Raw genomic sequence first — 6,423 nt, forward strand, 5'->3', positions numbered from 1 at the left:
GTGTCCCAATTCAGTATTACGATCTTAAGGTTATCAGAAGCCTGTACTCAAGAGTTCTTTCCATGAGTCTCACTGAAGATGAAACACAGTTGCAGGAAGTTTTCATAGAAGCATCTGAGTAAAAGTATAACTGTTACAGGATTTCTTTTCCTTTAGTGCCCACGTTCTTGGTCACACCTCTTCAAAGAATGAAGACGTAGACAAGCGTGTTGGGCGGCAAAGCAAATTTTATTGAGTGATAGTAAAGTTTATTGAGCGATAGTGCAAAGCTCCCGAAGAGGGAGGGGACCCAAAAGGATTGCCCTCAATTTCCCCATCTGTTAAAAGGAGATCATCATAACTACTTCCTAGGGATGGTTGTGAGAATTAAATGAAATAATGTGTGAAGTGTAGTGAGCCCTCAATAAGTATTTTGATGGAATTATTATTCCCACTGTTAATTCTCTCCAGCCTGGTCCTACCAGGCCTTGGTCTTTAGGGTTTCCTGAGCTGATAAATGTCTGATAGATGTCTTAGTAACTTAAAACTTGCTATTACTACACAATTTCTGTTAACGACAGCATTTTTCTAGAAGCTTTTGAAGGGTTTAGTCACATGTAGCGGTACTCAGCCTCTATCAACCACCAAACACATCCTAAGAGTATGTCCCAAATGCTGTCTGAAAACAGCATTTCAGTGCTCCTTCCGCATCCAGAAATGGAGTTCTGAACCACTTCCCCAACCTGCCCCAGACTGTTCTCCAAGATCTGGCCTTGCTTCTCCCTTCACATTTGATTCTTGGTGGGTTTTCCTGTGATGAGTGTTGCTTCTTGCCTATTCAGCTACATGTCTCTGTGTCCTAATGGGAATAGGTGGGGGGTTACTTTAGCTCTGGGGAGAGCTAAGGCTAATCACTCCCTCACTGTGCTTCTGCAGAACTTTGCCAGTAGTTGGAATTGGAATCCCCCCCAGGGACCAGGACCAGGGACTTTTTAATACTCCTTTTTTAAAGATTTACTTATTTATTTATTTTTGAGAGAGAGAGAGCACAAGAGCGCATGAGCGGTGGGGAGGGGCAGAGGGAGAAGCAGACTCCCTGCTGAGCAAGGAGCCCGTGCGGACTGATTCCGAGGACCCTGGGATCATGACCTGAGCTGAAGGCAGACACTTAACCGACTGAGACACCCAGGTACCCACCCCTTTTTAAAGATTTTTTCATTTATTTACCTTCTTAATACTCCTGATACCCAGGTGGCAACTCAGACCAACTAAATCATGGCCTCTGGGTATGGGACCACAGCACTGGTGTTTTTAAAAAGGTCCCTAGATGTTTCTGTGTGCAGCCAAGATGGAGAACCATTGTTATACAGACTTCTGTGGCATCCGACACCCTCTAGGATAATTTACCTCTCTGCCTTCCCTGACAAACCAAAGTTCTTAATCTGCAGTCCATGGACTTTTACAGGGATGATCAGGGATCTGCGACCCAGAAAACACTTAGAGTCATTCATCCCTAGTCCAGGAGCTCCTTGGAAACAAGGCTTGTAGCTTATCCATTATTGAAACCTCTGTGCTAACCCCTGCTCACTCACTAATATGGCATTTATGCAGTGATAAATCGGATACTGGGGATAGCATCTCAGTAGGCATTGCCCAGAAATTCTTTGAGGAAAGAAGATGAGAATTAGGTTAAAGAATAATCTCATAGCTTCACATGCATAGAATAAGGGTAGAGTTATATATAGATATATATATTTCAGTATTTGGTCATATATATGTAGGAGAAGAAAAATCTTTTTCCCTCTGCCTTCCTAGATTTAATATCTGGGGCCCATTAATCAAACTGATAAAAGAGTCATAAGAGAAAAAACAGTTTTACTTACATACCCATGCATGGGAGTTCACAAAGAAAAACATGGCTCAAGGAAGCAGCCAGATGATTGACACTTACATACCATCATAGGCCAGACAAAGGAAACAGTTTTGGGGCTTCTGGTCAGGAGAGCCAGGTTATGGGAAGGGGAGGGGAAGAAATTTATGACAAATAAGGGTTGTTGTGTTACACTGATAAAAGCCTCTTGGAAGATAAAGGCTGTTATCTCTGACAGTAGCTCTCTTCCTGATATGGAGACATCTTTATGTGGAAATTGCCTTTATAAGTGTAAATTTCCTTTATAAAAGGAGAAACGTATACTCTATTTTTAGGTAGTTAGGGGGAGGTAAAGAGCGCTGCTTGTGCCTGCTGGTTGTCAATGGTCTTTTAGCACAAAATAATACATACACTGAAGAGACGTATTTGGGGATAGCATATTGTGGTACCCTTCATATATTTACTGAGGGGTTTGATCCCCATCAAATTGTAATTGTCTGGAAGTTTGCAGCATTTGAAGAATTATCCTAAGTTCCATATGTCTGCCCAGGTTAATTCATTTTAAATTGATTTAAATATTCATCCATTTCCCTTTTTCTTTCATCTTCATAGGATAATAAAAGTTGCAGAGAAGTTTTGAAATGAAATGCTTTAAAATTCTTTCTGTATATTTGAGCTGAAGGGGAGCAGAATATGTAACCTCAAAATATATCCCTTGAACAAGTGGATTATTTTGAGCTTAAGACAATAAAGACCCAGCTGACTCAAGAAAAACTTTTATTTTTTTTTTTTTAAGATTTATTGATTTATTTGAGAGAGAGAGAAAGCACAAGCACACATGTGAGTGGGGAGAGGGGCAAAGGGAGAGGGAGACAAGCAGATTCCCTGCTGAGTGGGGAGCCCCATGACAATGACAAGGACAAAGACACAGGGCAATCCCAGGACCCCGAGATCATGACCTGAGCTGAAATCAAGAGCCAGACGCTCAACTTACTGAGCCACCCAGGCGCCCCACAAGACTTTTACCTCTCCCTTAACTGCCCAAAAGAATTTAGATAGGGGGCCTGGCTCAGAGAGAGAGAAAGAGAGAGAGAGAGAGCACTATTACCAGAGATAATTTTACCTGAATGGCCTATCTGTATGGCAGGGCAAATATCTAATTTAGCAAACACCTGCTCTTCTTCTTGTCCTATGAATTATCCTCCCCTGTGAAGCCCCAGGCCCCTATCCCATTCCTTAGTTCAAAATGGTATATAAACCCCAATTGCTGGACTTGTCCTTGGGTCTCATAGTCTTTCTTTCTTTTTTTTTTTTTTTAAAGATTTTTTTATTTATTTATTTGAGAGAGAGAATGAGATAGAGAGAGCACATGAGAGGAGGGAGGGTCAGAGGGAGAAGCAGACTCCCCGCTGAGCAGGGAGCCCGATGCGGGACTCGATCCAGGGACTCCAGGATCATGACCTGAGCCGAAGGCAGTCGCTTAACCAACTGAGCCACCCAGGCGCCCGGGTCTCATAGTCTTATAGGCACCACAGATGTATGTAATTAAACTTGTTTTTCTTCTGTTAATCTATAAGTTGTTTATTAGACCAGCCAAAGTATCACAAAGGATAGAGGGAAAAAACTGTTCTCCCCAGCAGATCTTAATCAACTGAAGCCTCATTATTATAACTGTGGAATACTGCACAAATTCAGAGATCAAACGTGATCACATCTCTGCCAGTTTTCTAATTATTTGCTTGAGGCCCCATCTGCCTTACTAGCAGGAAGCACAGTCATCTCCTACCCTGAACTGTCCAAGAACCCTGGGGGGAGAGTAGTGAGTAGGGATGGGGGTGTCTCACTTCAGCCAAAGAGGAAATCAGTCCAGTTTCCACACTCCTGCTATAGCAGGGAGTACCGTATTAATTATGCCTTTTTATTTTCTTCATTTCCGATGCTTTGACAACTTGGGGCCCTGCTAACTGTACATAGACTGTCTCTCCCAGCGTTTGTCTGGAGATAGTAGACTTGCTCAGATTTCACCCTTCACATGCAAATTAACCAGTCCAGAGCCCGTACCCCACCCCTCCTGCCATCAGCCTCTCTAGCTGAGGGCCACTGTTCTCCTGCCCTAATCACCCCAGGGCCAGGTACCAGACAACTAGAGACAGCCCCTATACCCCAGAGCCCACCAAAATTATTCAAACTAGCTAATCCTCAGCCTGCTTACAATGCCTCACTTGTTTCTTCCCACAGAAACCACAATAAACACACTTGCCCACATTTTTCCTGAATTCCTTTTGCCTCTGAACCACCTTGGTGCTTCCCTTGTGTCCCCACCCCCCACTGTGGTGTGGCATGCTCCCTTCTCTTGGGAACTATGAGTAACTCTCTTTTCATGGGCAATTCTTTCCTGATCTGTTGATCTCACTATTCGTGAACGATAATAAAACGTACATTTTAAAACCCACCAAAGTCTGGTGATTCCAGCAGGCTATGGCTTCCAAGGCCATCAGCATTGAAAATGGGCCTTACAAAGTCCAAGATGCCTTGACAGGCCCCTACTGTCATGATGTCAATGCATTCCAGATTGCAACCAAAACTGTGGGAAATCCTGGGGGTAGAGCCCAGCTTAGCCAAGGATGCACCACATTTGGGATCCCAAGAGGGCAGAGCCTTAGCACTCTCAGTTCACATATCCAGGAACCTCCTGAGGGCAAGTCTGCTCGGTGGAGGCCTGAGATCTGCCATGGGCCACGCTGGGGATCCATAACCATCTGGTGAGGAGGCTGCCTTCGGGTGATACACTACTCCAGCGATTTACCTCTCTAAGCGAGTTATTTTATGGGAATTTCTGGCATTTCTTTTGCTATACAAAGAGAACTATCCCCCCAAATGTACCCTAATTTCATATAGACATTTTATAACTTATTAGAATATCTAATTTATGAAAAAACATCTTGTAAAATAACCTTCATTCCTCCCCCATCCCTGGCCTTCCATGGCCTCATTATTGGACTGTGCTCATCCCTGAAAACTCCTCCTCTCCTCATCTCCTGACCACAGTGGGCAAAGCTCCCAAACTGACCCCTTCTTTACTAGTCTTCCCCCAAGCCTCCAAGACATGCCCCAATCTTGGAACCTCCATCAGCCTTGTTCTCCTTCCCTACCCCCTGGCCCATCTGGGGTTCCCCACAAACTCAAGGCTTAGCTTTCAGAAAGGCTTAGGGACAAATGTCAGGCCCAACACTTGAGTTTTAGGGGGCTTGGGCTGCTTCAAAGATTGAAACAGTGATATGGGCTAAAATGGGTTTTGAACTGGCCAGAGAACCTCGCCAACATTTAAACAAGTATGTTTCTAGGAGAAGACGTGTCCCAAGTTCCAAACAAGTGACATACAAATGGAGTTTCAGAACATAATGCTATTTGCAAGCTAGGTATGGCCTGTCTTTACAGCCTCTAGCTAGTGGCAAAGGGGTGCCGTGGAATGGTGGCTGCCCTAGGAGGCTGGGGTTCTATTCCCAGCGCAGCCACTCAGATAACTCATCAGTAAAACTGGCATCCCACCTTTAATATCTTCCTTGCCAGAAATTAGGAGCATGAATCAGATTGTCTCTTGCAGTTCTAACAATAATGCAAAATTAAAGCTGAGCTCCAAGAGGTTCATTTCCTGCTGTGAAGAATTCCTGCACTGAATGATTTATGGAAAGTTTTGGGAGAGAGGGTGGTTTGACACCAACTGAAAGGATCCTCCTTCCCAGTGGAGTTTATTAATTCAAGGATCAGAGCAGAGAGGAGAATGGGGGGTGGGCTGAGGGCTGTGAGGGTGGTTGGGCCTGAGATCCCAAGGTTCACAAAGGGACCAGGGCTGACCAATTTATTTCTTGCAGCAGTTTCCTTTTTCTCAAATCAAGTGCCCTATCGCATCTCAATAGTCTCCAAAGTAGCCATTTGCCTTCATTCCAAAGAGCAGCCATTTGCCACCTGCTGGTTTGCATTAACATAAACTATGCAGACAGCTTTTTGTTCTAGAACAAAAAGCCTCTCGGTAGGGTTGCTTAAGGCAATCAGACATTCTGCTTAAGAAAGGCTGAATTAATTGACTGCAGCAAATAAACTGACATTCTGCTCCAAGTACTGTTGAAGGCAAATAATTTTGAATGGGTTTGTAACCGGTTCATTTACACAATTTTTGTTGTTGTTGTTGTTGTTTTATAGAATTCAGTGAGTTTTTACTGTTCGGGGCCCTCCGTTTAGTAAAAATTGCCCTGGGTGAGATGTTAAACATTGACACTAATGCACATCACCTTTCCATAGTGTTTATTACAAACATTCAAGCTGCCGCTGCAGATTCCTTAAGGGACTTTAGGCTATTAAATGTCAAGCCCTATTTTCACATTTCTATTTTCATTTGGCTAATTATCACTTAACAGAGACCTGTTGTGACTGACCCTCATCAACCAGTTAACAAAGAAACAGATTTCAAGGAGAACTTTTGTTTAAACAAGTCACCGGACTGGAGTGCACTGAGCCGGAAGGCCTTGGCAAAGGCCTGGAGGTGGGAGAGATAGTGACTGGGGAGGCTGGGGTTA

The sequence above is a fragment of the Phoca vitulina genome, unplaced genomic scaffold (assembly GCF_004348235.1).
Source record: "Phoca vitulina isolate PV1807 unplaced genomic scaffold, GSC_HSeal_1.0 scaffold48, whole genome shotgun sequence".
NCBI lineage: Eukaryota > Metazoa > Chordata > Mammalia > Carnivora > Phocidae > Phoca > Phoca vitulina.